Consider the following 23,015-nt stretch of genomic DNA (forward strand, 5'->3'; position numbering starts at 1 on the left):
GTTAAAACCCAAGAGAGAAGACAGGCATTGAAAGGCAAAGCTCAGCTAAGCATTTCACCCCCAGTTCTAATTTCAGAAGTCCAGAGTCCGCGGCTCCAGCATGAGTGGAAAGCAGTGTTAGGGCTGGGGGCAGTCTGAATGGCATTTGGGGAGGGAGAGTCCTGACTCTGTCTCAGAAGGAACTCCAGATTATGGAAGGTAAAGGTAAACAAATAGCCTCACCTGATCAAACCAAGATCATTCTTCGGCCCCACTAAGTTTCTTTTCTAATAGCCAGTCTCCAGTAAGGGAATTATTTTGGTGTTAATCCAAGGCCCTTGGAATTGAATTTAGAAACCCCCAGTTTCTGGTTTCTTGCTTCCCAACAATTAAATAAAGAGAGAAGTCGAGATCTGGCCCCTAGCCATGGTTCCTGACCAGAAAGGTGGCGGTGAAGAGCTTTGCCCAAGGGTCAGAAAATAGGGGCTTTTTCAAGAGCCATCACTCACAGCTAGGTGCACTGGCCTAAGTCACTGGGCCAGCTCTGTGCCTCAGTCTCCTTTCATAAAAATGATTTTAATCAGACAGCCTTGCCTTAAGGGCCCAAATAATTAAGATTTGGAATGTGAAAGTGCATTAAAGTTAGAATGTATGCTCAAACTGTTAGCCATTATAATTCAGGACAAACCCCTCTAATTCCTTCAGTAACTTTAAAAAAGATCTCAATTATTTGGATAATTGTCCTCTGAGTCAACTCATTCAGCATAAGAAATCCCATCCTCCTCTCTAACGTCTGATTCTCTGCCACGTGTTGAGTGCCCAGTCAGGATGATGGGTGTCAGTTGCATGGACATAGCCCAGGTGACCAGCTTGTCACACAGCTGGTGTGCCTGGAACTGTCCCAGGTTTAGCACGGAAAGTCTTGGGTGGCCAACCCTGGGATTGGGATGGTCAGTCATCCTACTGGGTACTCAGGCTTGTTAGAAAGTGGGGTTACCAGTTCCTGACAAGCAGCTGTTGACCCAGTGTGGCATATCATGGGAAGAGGCACAGCTGTGTGGCAGAGGAGCACTGGATGGGGAGTCTTACCACCCAGCTCTCAATCCTGGCTCTGCTATTTATTAACCTCAGATCAGAACTGTGGCCTCAGTTTCCTCACCTGTAAGGAAGGTGGTAGAGTGCATACCTAGCATGGACAAGGTCTGGGGTTCAATCCCCAGTACCTCCATTAAAAATAAATAAACCTAATTACCTCTCCCCACAAAAAATAAAATAAAGGGAAAGGGGTGTGATGCAATGCCTTCTCATATTTTCCTCCAGGTGAAAAGGGCACAGAGACTTGCCCAGTAACTCATCCAGCCCCACAGGGGATGCTGTGTGGTTTTCAACAAGAGGTCGATGGTGGGAACATGCTGGGGACCACGTCCATCTCTGCTGTGAGATTCAGTCCCTAGTACCCACCGAATCCTCTACCCTTTCTCTGTGAGCAGCAAGCACATGGCTGGGAATGTGGCAGCCCGAAACGAACAGCTGAGTGCTGTACATACTTCTTTAGGTCACTTTCCTTCCTAAAATGAGTGCATTATACCCCTGAGACTGAAAACTTTTCCATGGCTGTGTTAGATGCAAGTTTGGCAAAATGGAGCGCTGAGTCCAAAAATTAAAACAATTTAAAAGACCTGCGTGGTTTCCCTTATCACAGTTTACCAAGCTACACTTCTTTTCAGTGCGGTTTTCTATACTGCATTTTATTTTACAATATAAAGGTAAAGAAAAATACCTGCCACTAATGGAAGTACAACCACATTAATTACACACACGTTTTGTCTTCATTGTACAGATTCTCCAGCTGAACCACTGCTTGGATTTCCCTTTGTTTGACCCAGGTACACAGGGGAGATAGTCAGGGATGGGATTGCTCTGGTGGGAGCACTTACTTTTGGGAGGTTGATTCTTTAAAAGTACCCTGAACAGGAGCTTACTGTTAATGAAAGCAGTTTGCTCATGACAGATCAGAATCTGGCCTTTATAGCATTAATTTTTTTTTCTTTTTTTACAATGAGAAGAAATGGGGAACAATGATTGAATCAAAGCTGCCCTGAGCCGCCTCCCCCCACTCCGCCCCATCTGAAAACAGCCCTGTTTCAATTTCACCGCTGAGCTCAGCCTGCCTGCTCCAGACATCCAGACCTCGCACTCTATAAATCGTCTCTGCCCTTGCCCTGGAGTTGCTGACTATATGTATTTTTGGGCCCGGCATTAATTCCCTCATCCTTGGCTGGTGACATTAAGATTTGTAACTGATAGAATGTGTTTTTAATGTATTTCCTGCAGGTTACTATTAAAGAAATCTAATTCTTCTGAACTTGTAGAAGGTTCTGCTTCCATTTAAAAAAAAAAAAAAAAAAGGTGGGGGTTATTACGGGAAGAATTTCCCTGCAGCCTCCAGATGGACTGGGCAGCCAGCAGGGTCTGGGGCTCCGGAATTGTGAGCTCTGCCACTCACTCTTCCTCCTCCCTCCCAGTCTGTTCTCCTCTCTGCGCCTTAGTTTTCCTGGGTATGAAGTGAGGATAAATATTTGTCTACGAGATGAGGGTGTTGTAAGGATTAATTGGTTGGTGCTTCGGCAAGCCTTTGAAGATGAAAGACGCTCTCTGCAGATGCTAAGGAAACTCATAACGTGTCTGGTTTTAATGAGCCAGGTGAAGCCAGAGGGGATGGCTGGAGATTAACTGGGCCTAGTCCAGAGCCGGCCCAGCCTGGCTGGGCTGAAAACTGGGTGGAGCTCCTTGCTGGCTCCCTGCTTCCTGGCACAGGGCCTGGCACATTGGTGTCTATAAATATATGCAAAAGCAACTGAATTGGGATTGAACCCAGACTCTCATGTCACAGACAGCAGGATTCCAGACTTCCCAAAGCATGCTTATTGCCCATCATTCTAGCACATGGCTTGGGCAAATTACTTAACCTTTCCAAATCTCAGTTCCTCCTTTGCCAATGGGGACAGTCAGAGTCCCCCTCTCATAGGGCTGTGGTGAGGACTTATCATAAAAATGGCCAACAGCAAGTGAGCCCTTGCTAAATGTCAGACAGGCTCTAGGCACTTTATACTCACGAATTCACTAAACTCTCACACCAGTCCGGGGAGCGAGGAGCTCCTGCTGTCATCCCCTAGATCCTACAAGGGACAAAACTGAGGCATAGAGGGGTTACTTGGTAGCTTACACAAGACTTAAGTTCTGAACACTAGCTAGACCATTGCTCATGAATTGAAATCCTGTGTGTTACACTTAGCAGAACGCTGGACTCACCATAAGTATGCAACAAAGAGGTTGGGGAGTTCTCAGACTTTGCCTGATTTGCTAAGCCAGCAAAGAGATGCTCCATGGGGATGTGATATGGGACAGGCCCCGGGAATGTAGGATCCAGGAAGGAAGGTCTCAGAATAGACATCGACAGGGGCCCAGAGCTATGGGAAGATGCCAGGCGTGTGTGCACCCAGCCAACCTGCAGGTTTCGGTAAGGTGTATGACCAAGCCTGCTCAGAGTGACCACATTTGGGACCCATGATACTTTGTCAAAAGTATTTCATACCATATCCTGGTACCTCAAAAGCAGTCTGAGTCATGAGCTTTGAACGCTGAAATACGGGAACTCCTGGAATGGTGCCATGGCTTAAGGGAGACAGATCTTAGAAGGTGTAGGCTGTATTGCTGTTATTCCAGACCATCAACAAACCAAAGAATCAGAATGAAGCAAAATAAGACTCTGGGCCAAGCAGTCCTTTGAGTCCACATGAAAAGGGGAAACCAAGGCCCATGTCAGAATGATTTCAAGCCCCTGGCATGTGACATCACAGCCCAGGCTCTGACATAGTAAGGGAACCAGCTGCGACATGGGTTAGGGAAGCCTCTGGTTGGAACAGAAATGTCTTCAGCAACTGCTGCTGGTGATGGAAAGGTGGAAATGAAATTTTCTTTAAACATGATGTTGTTTTGAAAAGCCTGACTAATGTGAAAGTCCCTATTTAAAGAGGAGTTGACTCTACATTGAAATTGGTTGGTGTTTCCACACCCACATGTTGACTAAGGCCTTGGAAAACAAACTTCCTGGTAGATCCTGATTCAAATCACTTGGGAGCGAATGCTTCAAGGTACAATCCCTGAGCTGTGAGCAGAGGGGCCCAGCCAAGAAAAACCCTGTGTCTGTGTTTATGAAAAGGCAAACAGATCCCAAAGGGAGGCCCAAGTCCTAGCTGGCTTTGGGCTCAGGCCCTCCAGGAAAACACACAGATTTGAAGGAGGCCCTAGTGCAGCTTCTCTGGGACCCCTTTTTAGACATACCAAATGTGGGAAGAGGGAAAGGATGGCGTGGAACTTTTGCTCACGGAGCACCCACTCAAGGATGTGTCCATTTGCTGCAACTTAGTATCACGTGCCCATCTTCTCAACGCAGATACAGGCGTGCGTTAAGTTAAGCAGGGTGACCTAGGTCTGATTTTTGCTCCAAATAATCTCTGTTCATGCTGTTGTCCCAGCATAATTAATATCAGTGTTCCCCTCCACTATCAAAAGTGACTCTGTTTGGATAATAAATGATAGATGGACATCCTGGCCCCAATTCACCCAGCTAGTGAGTGGCAGAGTTGGGATTCAAACCCAGGTTTGTCTCAGTTCAAAACCTGGGTGAGTTACACCTCATCTTGCTAACAAAACCGTCAGGGTGTTACCAGCAAAGCACAGACAGCCCTTTGGGAGCTGCATGCCTGCTCCCCCTCCTCTTACCCAGGGCCTCCCCGAGACTGTCTGACGCTCTGTGACCAGTGGCGTCAGGCTCAGCAGACAAAACACACGCCTCCACCAACAACCCACTTTGGTGTGTTTGTTTAGTCTGCTGAGTGCATTTCTGCCACCTCCTCCATGACAGAAATGCAAGAACTGACTTCAAGTTTGGGCCACCAGCCCAGCTCCCGGGTCCCCACCTCCAAGCCAGGACCACTTCAACCCACTGCATTAACAGGACCTCCTCTCCTCAGAACTCTGCCCTTGGGCCATCCTCGGTCTACCTTCTATTGCTGTTTCCCCAACACTTACCTCTGAGACACAGAGTTTGTGTCATCCCAAGTTCACCTGTAATGTCTGTTTATAGACAGAACCACAGAACTCATCCAATTCAAGCTCATTTTTATCAATGAAAAAACAGGTCCAGAGAAGTCAAGTGACTTGCCCAAGGGCACAGAGCTCAAAGTTGAAGTCAAAAGACCAGGTCTTCTGGATGTAGTATATTTATACAATGGAATACTATTCAGCCATAAAAAAGACAACATAACGCCATTTGTAGCAACATGGATGTCCCTGGAGAATGTCATTCTAAGTGAAGCAAGCCAGAAAGAGAAAGAAAAATACCATATGAGATCGCTCATATGTGGAATCTAAAGAAAAAAGAACACAAATACAATACAGAAACAGACTCATAGATACAGAATACAAACTTGTGGTTGCCAAGGGGGTGGGGGGTGGGAAGGGACAGGCTGGGAGTTCAAAATTTGTAGATACTGACAGGGATATGTAGAACAGATAAACAAGATTATACTGTATAGCGCAGGGAAATATATACAAGATCTTGTGGTAGCTCACAGTGAAAAAAAAGTGACAATGAATATATGTATGTTCATGTATAACTGAAAAATTGTGCTCTACACTGGAATTTGACACAACATTGTAAAATGACTATAACTCAATAAAAAAAATGTTTAAAAAAAAAAAAAACCAAAAAAACAAGTCTTCTGACTCTGAGGTCAGTGTTCTTTCAAGCCAAGTTCATTTTCCACTTAGCCTAAGGCTGCCCAGAACAGGCACCTCCAGTAACATCTGGAGAAACCCTTTATATGATGAGACTTGGTGGATGCCAGAGACCAAGATGTGTCTGCTTGACTCTGTCCCTCAGCCTTTGAATCTCCGGAAATCTCAGGATTAGTAGCAGCCTTCATTCAACTGCCTATTGAATCCACTTGCCTGCCTCCCTGCAAGGTGGTTATGCATACACACCTCCAGTGTCAAAGAAATCACTACTCCCGAGGTTGCCTGCTGTCTTCAGACAACTGGCTGCTGAAAATGTGTGCTTTGCATTGAGTAGAAAATGGTTTCTGTTCACTCTTAGTTCCTCCCAATGACCCAATGCAGGGCAAGTCTGATCCCCCTTCCCCACATATCCCTAAAATAGTTGAAGACTCAACAATCACTGCTTTTTTGATTGTTCCTCATATGATATTGTTTTGGTGGCAGAGGTGGAGAGACCCAAGGTTGAAGCCCACTTCTGCCTTTTATCAGCTGTGTGACCTTGGGTAAGTCACTTAACCTCTCTGAACCTTAGTTTGCTCACTGGAAATATAGGAAAATCATGATAGTACTTACTTCATTGGGTATTGTGAGGCTCAGATGAGATAATCCACATAACTGGCTAGGTCCAGTGCCTAGCACAGTAAGCACTTCTAAATGGTAACAATATTCTTGCGTTTCTTCAACTTCATACTGTATTTCTCTAAATGCAGCACCAAGGCTTTTGGTTCTCTGGAAGCCACAGCACACAATTACCTTTTATCAGTAACTAATACCCATGTCCCTTTTCATACATAAAGCTGCTAAAATGGTTCACTCATAAGCTGTCACCCTCATAAATTTGCTTTGTTCCCTCCCTCTAAGCACGAGGCCTGCAGCTCCTCAGAGCTATGAAAGGCGGCCTATCCTTCTGGCTCATCAGGACTCTCTTTTTGGATCTGAGATTTGGAGACCAGAAGAAGATGAGAACCATGTGAAAACCCACAAAGGCTCAATCATGTGAGGCTCCAGCCTGCCCCCTCTTTTTTTTTCTCCCTTTGAGGGTCCATAAAAGCCTGCCCAGATGCCCAGTGAGGTGACCCCTTCAAGCCTGACCGCCGTGTTGACGTTCCGCCGGCAATTGTCTACAGAGGCACTCTTGTGCCCCTTTTGAAGTTCAGTGGAGTGAAGTGTAATCTAAGTGAGCTGGAACACGTTCTGATAAAGCAGCTTCCAGGGCCAGGGGCCTCCTCTCAGCAGGAGGGGAGAGCTGGCCTGAGCTTTCCCGTCTGGGTCCTCCAGCCCTTCTGCTGGCCTTTGATCACAGGACATTGGGACGTTAGCACTCAGAGGCATAGTTCACTCTTACTCTCTTGTTTTACAGATGAGGAAACTGAGGCCCAGAGAGGGGAAGTGACTTGCCTGAGGTCACACAGCTGGTGAGTCACAGAACCAGTGCTGGGAGCCTTGTCCACTGGCCAGGCCTCCTCTGGCCATACTAAATGAGAGTGAGAACAGAGAGAGAAGCAGAGAGGACAACGTGGGTACGGAAGAGTCAGGCTCCCTCCCTGGAAACACTGAAAGGGGCGCTGGCTCTGCATGCAAGCCAGGCCCACTGAGGTGGGAGGAGTAACAGCGTAAGCCTGGTTAATACCCACAGGCTCTTCAAAGCATGTTGCTCTGTCAGGGCGGGTGTCTTGCTGACAGGCGAAGTGACCTGCCCAGGGCCACACAGGGCGGGCACTTCTGTGGGAGCATACTGCCCTGGAAATGGCTTTAAGATCACTTGGAAAATAAACAGGGTAAGACCAGAATCAGTCTCACGAGGTGGTTGTGAGGATTAAATAAGTGCTTAGAACAGCACCTGACAGGCATTCAGTAGGGCTGGCTGCTGTCATCACTGTCACTGCAGTCACCACCACCCCCATCACTGGGATACCTGTCACTCCCAACCACCCTCAGGGCTGATTCAACCAGTGAGGCCAGGTCCCCACCCTCCCTCACCTGGCGAGAAAGGAAAGCTACTCTGGCAAAGAGTGGACTTGCCACTGGGCTTCCTGCCCAGACTTCCAAACATAGATTGGAGGCCTCTGGAGCACCCCATGGAAACTCTGGACTGATGGGTGGCCCCCTAATAATGGGGGAGGTCTGTCAGCATGTCCCGAGGCATCCAGTCTGTCCTCTGGCTCTCCAGGTGCCCCTCGAGCTTTCAGAACATCTGAGGAAGGGATCCTGTCTTACAGGTCCCCCTTCCTGGTCTCTGGGAAGGCTGCTTTGCAGTGGAGGGCTGGAGAAGTGCTTCCCCAGCCCTAAATGCCAGCCGATACCCAGAGCAGGACATAAGGTCAGGGCAGGTAGGCACGTAGATCTGCTCTTTCTTTTCAGCCTTGGAATCTCAGTGTGCAGCTCTCTGGCAGCAGATCGCTCTCCCTAATTATGTCTTACTCAGACTGCTGTTGGAGTGAGTTGGCATTCCTAGGGAGTGATGGGGTGGAGAGAGCCCAGAGCCTGCTGGGGGCCTTGGGGAACCCACTCCATAGACAATCCACAAGGGCCATGTCCATGGTTCATCTCTTTGTATGTTTCCTATTTGACTTCTTCTCTGCTTCCTCTCAGAGTCTTAGCTCTTTGAAGACCAAATCCAGTGCATTTCCTTTCTATGAAACTCCTCATAGCAACTAGCAACTGATTTTCACTGTGGACACATAAAGGGATGAATAAATAGTGAGCTGTTCTCTCATTTAGCAACATCCTCACATTCCTCCCTCCCTTCCCCATACTTGAATAAGTACTGTGTTTAAGACATCATGTTGATCTGTTAAAGGACAGAGACAAAGAAGACAGAGTTCACATAGACACTACACCTCATACAATGGAAGGTGCCATCATGGGTGGTACAGGTGTGGTGGGAGCACACAGGAGAGGGACCTGGTCTGACTGAGAAGGGTAGTCAGGGAAGGCTTCCTGGAAGAGGCGATATCTGAGTGGAGTCCTGCCAATGGCTCTGAGCCAGCAGATTTAGGGGGTAAGGGTTTGGAAGGGTGTTAGAGGCATCCCAGCCCATGGGGCTGCCTGAGCAAAGAGGCAGGAAAGAGCAGACAAGCCTGGAGACTACCTGGGGATGAGCAAAGCTGAACATGGGGTGTGAGGGGAGTAGACATGGTGTTGGGTGGAGATGGGAGCAGGGATTCATGTGACACGTTATCCTGAAGGCAGTGGCATCCTTGCTGGAGCCTTGTGTCTGTATAGTTTCTCAGTCACAGGATCAGCATGATGCAGGAAGTTCTTTCAAGCCCAGAGCTGAATCCTGGTTCTGCCCCTGGCCTACTGTGTGATGTGGACGTCATTCAGCCCCTCTGAGCCTTGGCCTTCTCTTCTGGAAACATGGGGATAATAGTGTCCCTCCTGTAGAGTTAGCCAGAGATCTGACTAAATAAAATCTGTGTTCATGAAAACCCCTGGCACAGTGCCTGGAATATAGAGTGGGTTCCAGAGAGACAGGTTTAGTCATTCATTTCTTTTTTCATGCATTCAATTTCTCCTCACTTCCTCCTCCACACTCTGCAGTCAGGAAAGGTGATAAACGCATTATGTCAACTAGGATATCAACTAATAACAAAGGCCAAAATGACAGTGCCTCTCACAAAATAGAAGGTTATTTCTCTCTCACAGAGCAGTTTAAACATAAGTAACAGGGTGGATATGGCAGCTCCCAGGCTGGGCACCCAGGCTCCTTCTTTGTAGCTGCTCTGCCACATTGACCTGTTTTCAGCTCCTGGCACTGTTTCCATTTTAGCCAGTAGGAAGAGGGGAAACAAAAGTAGAGGACCCACTATCCCCTTTAAGGAAAATTGACAGTTGCTCACTGACAGAACACACGGCACATGCCACTGGCCAGAACGGCATCACATGGCCATGCCTAGATGCAAGGGAGGCTGGGAAATGTAGTCTCGAACTCAGGAGTTCTCAATGGACGAGATTTTGCCTCCACCCCAGGGGACACTTGGCAACGTCTAGAAAGTGGTGGTGGTGGTGAGTAGAGGCCAGGGATGCTGCTAAATAAATGTCTTATGATGCATAGAACAGGCCCCAACAAGAAAGCATTATCCAGCCCAAAATGTTTAGTAGTGCTGTGGTTGAGAAATCCTGCTCTGACCAGGCAGCCAGAACTTGGGGGTTCTATTACAAAATTAAGATACAAAGTAATGATACAGGGGAACCACCAGCAATTTCTGTCGTAGTCACATACACTGAGGGTTCATGATTGAAGAGGATTAAATGATACCTTTTCCCAGGAGGATCTCTCTTCAGCAGGGATCAAAGCTTTAAGTCAATGGGCTTCGAGGACTATCAAGAATTACCCCACAAGACAGATAGGATTTGTGGCTGGGCAGTCCTGAAATCTCACCCTCTGGGTGGCCCACCCAGAGTCATGCCACCAGGGATGCTGGAACCCACAAGCCTCCCAGGGAGATGGAACCCAACAGGTGGAGTTCACAGCCTCGCCCTGAAACATTTCACCCTCCAGAAGACTTTCCTTGAGATAATTTGGGACATTTTGAAACCCATTCCTGATTGTTTGATTGTTTCTATTTTCCAAGGAGGTGAAAACCAGGCTGAGCAAAAACGATGAAAGATATGGGGCCTTAATTTCCAGGGAAGATACCACAGTAAAAATTTCAGGGTGTTCACCCAACAAGATTAAATTACCTGTCTTATACCTCAGCATGAGAAACTAGCCAACAGAGAGGAGTAAGAATTTGGATACATCCTAACAAATTATCCTACTATCACCCTATTTGACTGCACTTTCTCAATGCCAGTGGTTTATTGGGTTTGTACAACATTTGAGAAACTGTCTTCAGCACTTTACAGATGTTACCTCCTTTAATGTCTCCATCAACTCCTGGAAAGGCTGCTATTATCCCCATTATACAGAGGGCCAGAGAGATTAACTTGCCCAAGGGCACACAGCTAATAAGATACAGAGAGACAAGTTTGGCCTTGGGAATGTCTGGCCCTTAAGCTCTTGTTCTTTCCGCAACCACCTCTTTGTCTGCCTGGATGGCCAAATGGGGATCTGACCTATTGTTAAATGTCTGCATGTCCCAGGAAGGAGGTTCACCCCATCTTAGTCACTTGCTCCATTGTCTCACTCATAAACAAACCTCAGTCTGTGGATAAATGCTGCAAAGAATGGCATCATCCATTCTCTAATTTCCAGCTGAGAAAACAGGAGCACAGAGTAGTCAAGTGGCTTGTTCAAAGCCACACAGCAAGTCAGAAAGTGTCTCAAAAGCCCTGCCTTACTGTTAGAATGAAAAAAACAAACAGCTGTGGAGCAGCAGCCCCAGCTACCCTGTGGATTTTGCCAGGAAGGCTGAGCTGTTAATCTGGTGAAGAGGTCCAGGAGGGAACAGACTCCAGATTTTCATAGCTGTGGGACTCCTGGGGTTGTGCAGAGGAAACCAGCAGGGGAAGAAAGGTCATTTTTGTTGGTATGAAGGAAACAGCAATGACTCAAAGACACACGTGCTCCAAATCCATTGAGCAGAAAAGGCCCATTTTTAGATAGATACTCTTTTGAGCCTTAACCACACCCGATGCCACAAGCCGGCGTTTGTCAACAGGAAGCCCATCCCAGTGATGTGTATTCTGCTCCCTCATGCTGGTTGCCAGGGGGGTGACTGCTGGGGGTCGGTGGGAACCAGAAGCAAGGGGCTGGGCCACTAGACCAAAGAAGCCAAGCCCAGGGAATGACCTTCATGCCTAAGGAAGGCAGTTGTGTCCAGCAGCCAGGACCTCAGATTTTCCCAGGCCAGGTCTACCACGAAAGGGCCTGAAATAGCTCTGAGGTTCTGTGCCCATGGGGTAGGGAGGGCAGTAGCAGGGACTGCGGGCAGTGGGAAGGAGCACAGCACTGCTTTGTTGGGGAGGCAAGGAGCTCTGCCTCTAGCAGGCTGTTCCACCTGCCAATGAGATAGCTGGGCAGAGATGCTGGCCACAGCTGGGCTCAGCAGAAAGAGAAAGCCATTTGTTAGGCTAAGAAAAGAGATGCAGTGAACCTGAAACTAATCATGAGGAAAACAATCAGACAATCCAAATGGAGGGGTGCTGCAGAATAACAACCTGGACCCCAAAAATGTTCATAAGAGCCAACAAGTGGAAACAACCCAAATGTCCATCAACAGATGAGTGGATAAACAAAATGTGGCATAGCTATACAATGGAATAGTATTCAGCCTTAAAAAGAAATGAAGTTCTGATCCATGTTATAACATGAATGAACCTTGAAAGCATTGCTATGCTAAGTGAAAGAAGCAAGACACAAAAGGCCATATATCGTATGATTCCATTTGTATGAGATGTCCAGAAGAGAGTAGTCCATAGACACAGAAAACAGATTAGTGCTTGTTAAGGGGGACTAGGGAGTAACTACTAATGGGTACAGAGGGGTTTTTTGTGGGATGATGAAATTTTTCTGGAATCAGAAAGTAGTGATAGGTGTACAACTTTGTGAATATACTAAAAAAAATGCCTCTGAATTGTACACTTTAAAAGGGTGAATTTTATGGTATGTGAATTACATCTCACTAAGGAAAGTTTTAAAACATTATAATTAAATACAATGTGTGATCCTTGATTGGACCTATATTGAAAAAAAAAGCTACAAAGAACATTATTGAGACAGGGACATTTGAAAATAAACATTGTACCAGATGATAGTTTTGTATCAGTGTCAAATTTCCTGAGTTGATGAGGTGCTGAGGTTATAGAGGGAAATGTCTGGCAGAGACATGCTGAAATATTTAGGGTAAAGTGGCAGGATGTCTGAAATGTCTTCTCAAATGGTTCCACATTTACAAAAGTGACAAGGTGAAATAACTTGCCCAAAGTCATAAGAGACAAAGAAATTAGACATGGTCTAATGTAGTGGTTAAGAGCATGGGCTCTAGAGCCAGAGGGCCAGACCGACACGCAGCTGTGCCCCTTACCAGCTGTCTGACCTTGGGCAAGGTACTTAACCTCTCTGTGCTCCGTCCTCCTCATTTTAAAAGTGGGAATGATGGTGATGATGGTGATGATGATACTGGTGACAGAAGCTACCTCCCTAGTGTTATGTGTGTTAAAACACATGAAGCCCTTAAGATAAGTCTTAGCAAGTGCTCTGAATCTGGGGGAAAAAAAATCTGAAACCAGATCTACTCTCTAGCAGAGACCAGACCTTCATGCTGCCTCCTCCCTAGGGAGATGGTGGAATCTCATAGGATGCTGGGATAGAGAGCACTTTCAATAAGGCAGAGTCACCAGAGGGTGGGGGAACTGATGCATGAACAGGCCAAGAGAAAGGAAAGGCAAAGCCACAAGGGGCAGAACATCAGAAATCAAGTCCAGGGGTCTTGCGGAGGGGAGGGTAGTGGGAGTGAGGTGGGAAGCCCCATAAAAAAGACCAGCAGGATCCCCAGGCAGGGCCACTACTATCCTGTCAGCACCATCCAGTTCCCTGGCCCAGCAGCTCTATTTCACTTTTTGCCTCTGTAATGGCTTACTTCTAGGAAAGTAGAACTTACCCCTAAAATTCTATTGGTTCCCTAAGCTAACTCCTGATTGGTCCATTTGTAGCACTTCATTTGCATGGAGCTCACTCCTGATTGGTTACTTCTCTCACTCTTGATTGGTCCATTTCCCTCACTCCTGATTGGTCCATTTCTACAAAGCTTGTTCCTAATTAGTCAACTTTTGTTATACCTTATTTGCATATGATGTTGCAAAGTGTAAACTGGCAGCCTATAAAAGTCTGTGTGGACCTACAGACAGTGTCCAGAGCTTGGAGTGTTAACTCCTCTGGGCCTGTGTAGTAAACCTGAGTTCTCCAACTCTCTGGGTGCTGCTTGGTCTCTCGCCAGGATCCAGGTTGCTGTCACAACTGAGCTGTAACACTGAGCTGTAACACATTTTTCTGCAACAGGAGTGGTGAGAGTCTAGGCAGAGAGATGTCACATGAGTCAGGACTGATGATGGGGATGCCCTAAATCAAAGAAGGGACAGGTTTAGCACTTTCTAGCCCAAACTTTACAGGTTCCAGCTGAGAAAATTGAGACCAAGAGAGTGAAGTCATAGGATCAGGGGCTAATAGCAGGTAGCAGCAATGCTGGGAAAATATTGACAGGACTCTGGCCCAGTGCTCTATCCCAGGTAGGAATCTTCAGAATGTGGCCTTTGATGCTATAAAAATGAAAAACACCTGGATGCTTAAATAATGAGCATTACTAAAATATTCTTTGAGGAATTACCATTGCTTGCATTACTTTCAATATTTTATTTCTCCCTACCACCATCCCTTGCCTCTAAATGGGAAGCTGTTATTGAAGGAAGACATCTAATACTTACTGTTTCTTAAAAGGTACCAAGCACTGTTACAAACTCCTGTCAAGTGGGTTCTATTCCTATCCCCATTTCGCAGATGAGGAAAGTGAAGCTTAACAATATTAAGGAATTTGAAAATGATGTAGCTAAACTAGCAGACACAGGATTTAAAGTCAGGTCCTGCTGGCTGCAGACTGTGCCTTCTATGTTATACCAGTGGTTTCCAAAGTGGGTGCTTGTGCCCCAGCAGCTGTGTGGGAAATAACATTAGAATGTCTATTTTTCATCTCATTCTTTTAAAATCCCAATTTTTAAGTGTAGGTTTTATCAGATACCTAATACATTAATTAACCCAGTAGTACATGTGCATTGCAGACACAGTGGAGTGGCTACCCAACAGCCATTCCATTCCCACCTCCATTTCCCCTTGTTACCTGATACTTTCCCAGACTCCTTTGTGGCCAGTGAAGCCATGTGAGCCAGTGCTGGCCAATGAGACATAAGGACATGTCCACCGAGGTTTCTGGAAAAGACATTTTGCTTCTTAGAAAGTGTACAGGTGCCAAAGCATGGCAGGTTGGCATTGCCCTGGCTCCCTTTTTCCTGCTGAGGAGACAGATACAATTTTAACACGTGACCTTGAAGGGACAGATTTGAGAACAAAAGCCAACACAAGAAGGATAGAAGAACTTCAGAATGCCAGGGAGGGTCCAGCCCTTAGTGACATCCATGACCTGATGCAGGAAGCTGAGCCCACTCTCCCCCAACCAGCCAAAGTTCTCTAATTAGCCACTATTGCCTAGGCTTTTAGCTTCTTGCAGTTCCACATGTCCAGACTAATAGGAGGGAGTCTGTGATTCCTAAGTCAACAAACAAGCGTCTAACAGGGGTGTATGCTCAGAATGTTTTACTGGTAGGGATTTATGTGACCAGCATCATAAAAACATGGACTCTACTGTTCTCTGCTGTGCTTTGGGAACGAAGGTGCTGATGAGGAATAGGCCCCAAATGATGAAATCTCTATCCCACCCTCTAGAAGGCTGGGGGGATGAAGGGCAGCTGGAAGTATGTTTGTAAACTGGCCCTCAGAAGAATCCAATCTATGTAAACTGCTGAGAGCTTGGAATTTTCATGTGTACTCCCCATCAGCAGTTTCACCTGCCTAGAGGAACTAATAGACGAAACGCTATAATGTGAGCATTCGCTTGAACTCTCAGCAGGCTCCAGGGACCCAGAAGGATGCCTGCCTGGGATAGCTCTCCTGACCCAGGCCCAGATGTACAAATATGAGAGCTGAGAACCACGAGGAGAGAGCCCTCTGCATTCCAAGTGAGTGAGCAGGAAGGAGCACAGGAGAGATTGTGTACCACCAAAAATAAGACCCCAGAATCAGGAGCAATTGAACTTGGCTGCAAACAGAAAACCATATGGCAGTGGCTTAAACAAAATAGTTTCTTTCTCTTTCATGTAAAAGAAGTCTGGGGGTAGGAAGTCTGGGCTGGTATATTAGTTCTCTGGTCATCTAAGACTCAGGCCCCTTCTTTTTTTCTGCTTATTGTCTTAGTGCGAGGCTTTTATCCTCAAGGCCACCTCATTGTCCAGAATGGCTGCTGAGCTCCAGCCATTGTCTCTGAAATTCTAGGCAGTGAGATAAGGTAAAAAGAGTCGTTTCTGCTTACAAATTGCAGCTGAGATTAGGAATGTTTCTTTTGGGAACACAATGCTACCTTGAATAAAACTGAAGTTCTGTTGCTAAGGAAGAAAGGTGAATGGATTTAGGGTGGCAGTGAGCAGCCTCTCCCCCAGTCTCCAAAGGCAAGAGGGCATCTTGGGTCAGAGGAGAGAAGATGGGACCAGAAATCAAAATACATGCTCTGACCTTTATAAGTCCGTGACCTTGGGTAAGTCTCAAAACCTCCGTGAGCCTCAGCCCCAAACAGAGGGCTGTGAGAGGATCAAAGGACATAATGTGATCATAAAAGGGCTTCATAAACCATAAAGCACTATTTCCATGTAAGGAATTATGTTGCTGCTACTACTGTCATTAATGCTAAGACTGGCTGGCTATTTTCTGCAGGGAGAAAGGCAGATGGGACTGGAGGGAGAGGAAGGGCAGTGTTTGCTGGGACAAACAGAAAAGGGACAGAGGTGCTGCTGCTTCACTAGCTGTGCATGAGAAACACCCCTTTAAGCAGGAGTCTGTGCCCCCAGGGCCACGTGCCCCACGTCATGTAAAAACCTGTCTGGCAAAGGCCCACACTGCCTTTTTAAACCCTCAGGGCCCCAGACAGGCAGGCAAACAAACATGACATCTGGGGGAAGCCCAAACACCAGGAGCAGAAACCAAGTTCTGGGTCCCCACAGGGCCAAAATAACTTGCTGATTGAGTCAACCAGCCAACACGTTGGTCAAGCTGCTGGGGGAGTAACCGAAACCCCAGCCAGATCTATTATTTAGCAATTTGTCACCAAGCAAAAATATAAATTTTCCCCTCCCCCAGGCCCCAGCAGCCAGGTTGTTTGATGTCAGGAGTCACTTTGGGTCAGCCAGGGCCAAGTCAAATGTTTTGCATCAGCTCTCCCCTTAGCGTCCAGTAGGGTAGCTGGGAGGTGAACTCCTGATGGCAGAGGAAGGGGCAACCTCTTCTCAGACCTCCAGGTCCCATGTCCTTGCAGGTAGCTTCCCCATGGGCTGCAAACAGCGCTTCCCTGACTGGGGACAGTGGGATCCCAGGGGTGCACTTGAAGAATTTTTATGACACAGTCCATCCACAAGTATTTGCTGAATGCCAACTGTCTGCCTGTAAGCCAGAGGTGATGGTGGATTCTGTTCCAGAGGCTGTGAGCTTGGGGATCAGGGCCTCTTCTTGGGCTGGGGTGTACCCTATTCCCCTCCAAGTCCCTGGCAGTGTGAGCCATGGAAAGTCGGCTATTTAAGATTTCAAAACTAATTGGTTACAGCTCATGGCAGCCTGGGGGTGGGGTGGGGTGGGGTGGGGAGTTGGGAGCAGTACAAATTGCAAGTAGCATAGAGAATTCTAAATCTGGTTTCGTAGTCTCTCTGGTTTGGCATGGATTAAGAGTATAAATCAGGCTTCTGTAGCTTGTTCACCATTCCCATTCACCATTCAAGACACGAACAAGAACTTTAAAAAAAAATTTTTTGTTGAAGTAAACACATATACGGAAAAGAACACACAAGATAAGTGTCAAAGAGCTCGGAGAATTTTCCTAAAGTGAGCACACCCAGGTAACAGCATCTAAATCAGTTATCAGAACACTGCTAGTCCCCAGAAGCCCCCTTGTGCCCCCTCCCAGTAATTACTCACCAAGGGTAATCCTATCCTAACCTCTGGCGCCATAGATTCTTTTTGCCTGTTTTTGAACTTTGCATAAACAGAATCATACAGGACATTCTCTTATGTGTCTGGCTTCTTCCACTCAATATATCATGTCTGTCAGATCCACCCAGATCATTGTGTGTGTGCTTGTCGTTTATTCTCACAACTGTCTAGCATTCCATTGAGTGAATACACAACACTGTGTCCATTCTACTGTAGGTGGACATCTGGGCTGTGTCCAGGTGGGAGCTATCACAAAAATGCTGCTAAAAACAGAAATTTCTTTTCACAATCAGGTTTCCTTTTCTCTTTTTTGAAAAAAAATTTTATTGTAGTCAAATGTATGTATTATAACATTTATCATTTAAATTATTTTTAAGTGTCTGATTCATTGGCATCAATTACCATCACACTGTTGTGCAACTATCACCACTATCTACACTATCTATTTCCAAACGTGTTCATCATCCCAAACTGAAAATTCATATCTATTAAGCAGTAACTACCCATTTCCCTTTCGCTCAGCCCCTGGTAAACTCTATTTTCTGTCTCTGTGAATTTGCCTACCCTAGGTAATTCATATAAGTGGAATCATATAGTGTTATCCCTTTGTATCTTGCTTCTTTTACTTAGTATAACATTTTCAAGGTTCAGCCAACTTGTAGCAGGACCTTCATTATTTTTGATGGCTGAAAATATTCCCTTGTATGGATATACCACATTTTGTTTATCCATTCATCTATTGATGGACATTTGGATTATTTCCACCTTTGGCTGTTATGAATAACGCTGCAATGAACGTTGCCATGCGAGTATCTTTTTGACCCTTTAGCTGAGGACCTGCTGTGTATAGGGAACTGAGATAGGTATTCACCCATCCATTGCTGTATTGTCATGTGAACGAAATGGGATTACTATTATTAGGGCAAGAGATGAGGAAACGGAGGTTCAGAGAAGTCAAGGAACTTTCCCAAAGCCAAGGGGCTTATCCAAGTGGCTGAGACCACCGCTCAAATCCAGACAACCCCAAGTCCAGTGTTCTGCCTTCCACCCCAACCCCCAACTCACACCTCCCCACTTCGCTATTGCAATTCTCTGGTCACAGAGGAAGTTAGAAGTTTTTGGTTTGCAGCCTAGTTCTTGCTTTAGTTCCAGGTAGAAAATCTTTCCCTTGGAACCACTAAACCCCGACTTGGGCTTTCTGGAAGCATATCCCTTTCTCCTGGCAAACAGCCCAGGGCAAGGGAACAGGAGCGGTTTCTTGGCCCCCATGAGTCAATCCTTAAACTTTGCGCTCTAGTTTTCTTTCTTTTTTTTTTTTTTAAGCTACAAGTTTTGTCACACCTCAGCCCTCCTGTCACCATGACAGAGCTCAGGCTACATTTCTAAGTTCCTCTCTTGGTAAAGACAACAGAGTATCTATGACCTAATTAGATTTTCATTCAGAGGACATGGAGAGAACCCCTTGACTCAAATGTCCCCTTTCTCATGCCCTGCCACAGTACATTTTGGTGAAAGACGCCTACTGTGTGTTGGGCAGCCAGTGGTCAAACTCGTCTGTTACAGACCCTGTCCTCAGGGCAGCCCTGGGGTGAGGGTGCGAGGGTGGCGGTGTGGCAGGCAGGACACAGGCAGAGAAAAGCACACCCATCAAGCCCATCAAGTGGGACGCTGATAGGACAGGAACGCTGCCCAGAGGTCTGGAGGAAGTACACGGCTGTGGGGCCTGGGAGTCAGGGATACTTCCCTAACTTTCCTGCTGAAGGCCCTGTCACTCACCATGCAAATGTAGCTTGCAATGTGCCAGGCACGGTGCTAGGTTCTAGGAAGGGGGAGCCACAAACACCGACAACTCCCAGGGTGGGCCTGTGCCACTCCGGGTCTCTAAAATGAGGCAAAAATTCAGTGCACAAATTCTGTGCACAGCCCCCCTTGCAGGTAATACTCGCCTCTGAGCTGAATAGGAGCTTCGGGACTCTCGCTGAGCTTCAGGAGAATCGGGCTGACGTGCCGGTCAGCGGATCCAAGGCACGGCCCTCGGGTGACCAAGCGGGGTCCCCCAATCCCCGGTCTCGTTGTCCCTGCGCCTGCGTCGCCGACCGACAAGGAGCCTTTCAGGAGCCTCCGCCCCGACTGGAAAATCCCCGCGCGGTCTCCCCGGCGGCCGGCGTCTGCTTCCCTCAAGGTGAGGGATTCCGCGCCCTCGACGAGGTGCAGCTGCAACGCGCCCGCAGGCGCCGGGACCAGCCGGGCTGCCCGCGACTCACGCCCGGGAGCGCTCGGCCTCCGCCCGCCAGCCCGCCAGCCCGCCAGCCCCAGGGGACCCGGAGCCGCGAGCTCTGGCCGAAACCAACCGTCTCCTTCCCGGCTCGGTCCGTTTGAGGGCTAAATTTTTTTAAATTTTAATTTAAACATATACGTACCTACACATTTATAAATGTTGCATAAGTGCATAGATTTGGTCATATCACACATAATGTTAAAGTCTGTTCTTCTTTTCTGTTCCTTTTTTCTTGACTCTTCGTGGGTCCCCACCTCAGCACCATCTCTCCCTCAGGAAATCCATGTTAAGAACTTAGAATGAACCGTTCTGTATTTTTGTCCTTGTACATATAAGCATATGCAAATATCTCTACATATATTTACATATACACAAGTACATATAAACAGGATCTCGTTAGACATATTTTTCTGCATCATAGGAACCCTTGTATAGCATGTATTGTATAGCAATCTTTTAAAAATAAAAATAAAAATAATAAAAATTTAAAAAATTATTATTATCATTATTTGCATAGAATAAAATTCACTTTTATTTATTTATTAAATGACCCCCCTCTGACAGGCTTCTACTGTGTTTCCAGCTTTTTGCTACTGTGAACAATGGTGTGATAAAATTCTTGTTACATATCTATATATGTCCAGAAGTGGGAATGCTGGGTTGAAGTGTCCCTGGGTTTAATTTTAGAAGATACTGTAGATTGTTTTTGCAGACGGTCTAACACCTCATGTCCCCACCAGCAATGAATGAAGGTGCCCTTTTCCCCTACACCCAGCAGCAACAAGTGGCACAGTGCTTGGTCATTTCTACCAGTTGCCTGGGACCATCAAGAGGTATCCCCTCGTTACTCTAATTTGTACTTGCCTGACTCCTAATGAACCTGAGCATATTTTCAACTGCTTGGTGGCCACTTGGCTTTGCTTTTCCAAGAACTGCATCCTCCTGATACATCTTTATATGTTTTCAGCATAGAAATTCCCACTTGCCCAGAATGGCTGTAGAAGGGGGTGCTAGGATTAGTAGAATGGTCTAATTAGTAGAGTACCCCTTCATTTGTCACACCTAGTTATGAGCTTTCAAAAGATGAGAACATAAGCAGATACACGTAGTAAGAGGACTGTAACAAATATAAGAGGCATATGGGGAATGGAAAGTGAGTGGGCTTTGGGGTGACTTACTAGCTGTGTGCTATTAAGTAACTCACCTAACCTCCTGAGCCTCAGTTAGCTCATTGGTGAAACAGGGATAATGAAGACTGTGCCACCAACTTTTTTAAATTGTTGAAAAGCTTGGCAGTAATTTATGTAAAGAACCTGGGGCATAGTAGATGGTCAATAAATGATAGTTAATTACGGTAAGCATAGCTTTCATCATTCCTCCAGTGGTTAAGTAGGCCTTTAAGAGGTCTCGGGTTAGCCTTAATATCAATTAACATTGCATGGGTCTGGGTGAAATTTGGGTTATTTAAGTTTCCTATGGGCCCCGTAATCAGACCCACATAAACCAGGGTTTTGCAACCTCGTCATAATTCACATATTGGATAGGATAATTCTTTGTTGGGGGCGCTGTCCTTTGCTTTGTAGGATGTTTAGCAGCATCTGTGGCCTCTACCCACTAAATGTCAATAGCACACCCTACTCCCCCAGTCATAACAATCAAAAATCTTCTCAGATCTGGCCAGATGTCCCCTGCAGAACAAAATTGCCCATGGTTGAGAAACACTGATCTAAATCCTCTGGAAGAAACTTTTGAAGGTTTACATTGCAAGGGAAGAAGCCCTCCCACGTCCCTGCTCCCTCTCCACTGGGGCAGTCCCCCATTCTTCAGCTCCCAGAATTCCCTAGACAAAATTTAAATGTCAGCTAGGTCTAAGCAGGGTGCATCTGGGTGAGGAGGAGCAGATGGAGGTGTCTTCCCTGTGGGTGTCCTTGAAATGCTCAGCCTGGGCACAGGAGAGAACCAGGCAGCTGTATTTAACAGGTGCTCTCCGAAGCTGCTCCAAGGTGGAAGCTGCAGTGTGTGCCCTCAAAGATCCTACAGACTGACTGGGAGGCTGGGTGAGCCTGCATAAAGAGAGTGATGACAGACAAATGATGGCTCTGTACTATTCTTCTTTTGAAAGCTGCTCTTTCCTCTCCTCCCCTCATGCTGGAGACCTGACTCAGGCTCAGGCATGAGCTTTCACTAGAGCCATACTCTTCTCTGTGGCCGACCAGAGAATCTATATATTCAGCCCTCCCTTCACATATGTTCCACACTCTGTTTTAAAAAAGATGTTTCAACCTCACTTCAAACTCTTCATGCCCCCCAAACACAATTCCTTAGCTTTCCTTCTGACTTGAGTCAACACATATTTATTAAGTGTCATAATGAAACTAATGGTTGCTTCCCAATGTCAGTCCTTCCCTTCTTCACTAGTAACAGAGCTCTGGGCAACAAGCCCTGCTAAAAAATTACATTTCCAGGCCTCCCTTGCAGCTTGGTGGAGCCATGTGACTAAATTTTGGTTAATGAGAGGCTAGTAGAGGGTGACAGAGGATTTCTAGATAGATTCCTTAAAATAGTGGAGGGCAAATACCTCTTTTATCTTTCTGTCCCTCTTCCCTTTCTCTGGAATTCAGATGGACTGAGTGGAACTCCTGTAGCTATTTCGAGGGCCATGAGGAGAACCGAGGATGAGAAAGTAGAAAGAGAGAAGGATCTCGGTGACTTTGGAGCTACTGCACCAGCCATGAAGCTGCGGACCTTTATGTGAGAGAAGAAACCCCATGTGCTTAAGCCACTGCCAACGGATTTTTATCAGCAGTCAAACACAATTCCCAACAGAGGCAAATGGCCCCGCCCAAGTCCACGCATCTTTTTGCCACTCTCCAATTCTCCCCGTCTTTAGGCTGAATACCTTGGAATTGTCATGAATTCATATTTCTCCAGCCAGTCAGCCACCATGACCTGCCAATTTTCTACACTGAGTACCTCCTGTATCTACCTGTCTTTTTCTCTTCATCATTTTCAGCATGGCACAAGCTGAGGGTTGGTGACAATGGGCAGGATTCAGAGACATGTGGAGACTTGTGGCTGGGATGCCCAACTAGACAGGAGACGCCACTAGCAGCAGGCATGGAGGTGGTATCAGTTGCTTTATCAGTTGGGACTCTTGCTTACCCTGTGTACCCAGAACTAGCAGAATGCCTACATGTAGTAAGCACTCAAACAGATATCTGGGGGATTAAT

General features: G+C 46.5%; 1 protein-coding gene across 2 annotated transcripts in view; it reads right to left on the reverse strand.

Moving 5' to 3' along the window:
• Positions 1-23,015, reverse strand: part of TCP11 (t-complex 11) — a 128,046-nt gene that overhangs the window by 36,457 nt on the left and 68,574 nt on the right. Inside the window, exon 1 of one of the 2 annotated variants that reach the window (XM_032462892.1) lies at positions 14,598-14,637. The exons of the other annotated variant lie outside the window; for it this stretch is intronic. The gene's annotated coding sequence lies outside the window, so the exon portion shown is untranslated. Of the gene's footprint in view, positions 1-14,597; positions 14,638-23,015 lie in introns of those variants that run through there. 2 annotated transcript variants of the gene reach the window in all.

This window comes from Camelus ferus, chromosome 20, assembly GCF_009834535.1.
Source record: "Camelus ferus isolate YT-003-E chromosome 20, BCGSAC_Cfer_1.0, whole genome shotgun sequence".
In the NCBI taxonomy this organism is placed as follows: domain Eukaryota; kingdom Metazoa; phylum Chordata; class Mammalia; order Artiodactyla; family Camelidae; genus Camelus; species Camelus ferus.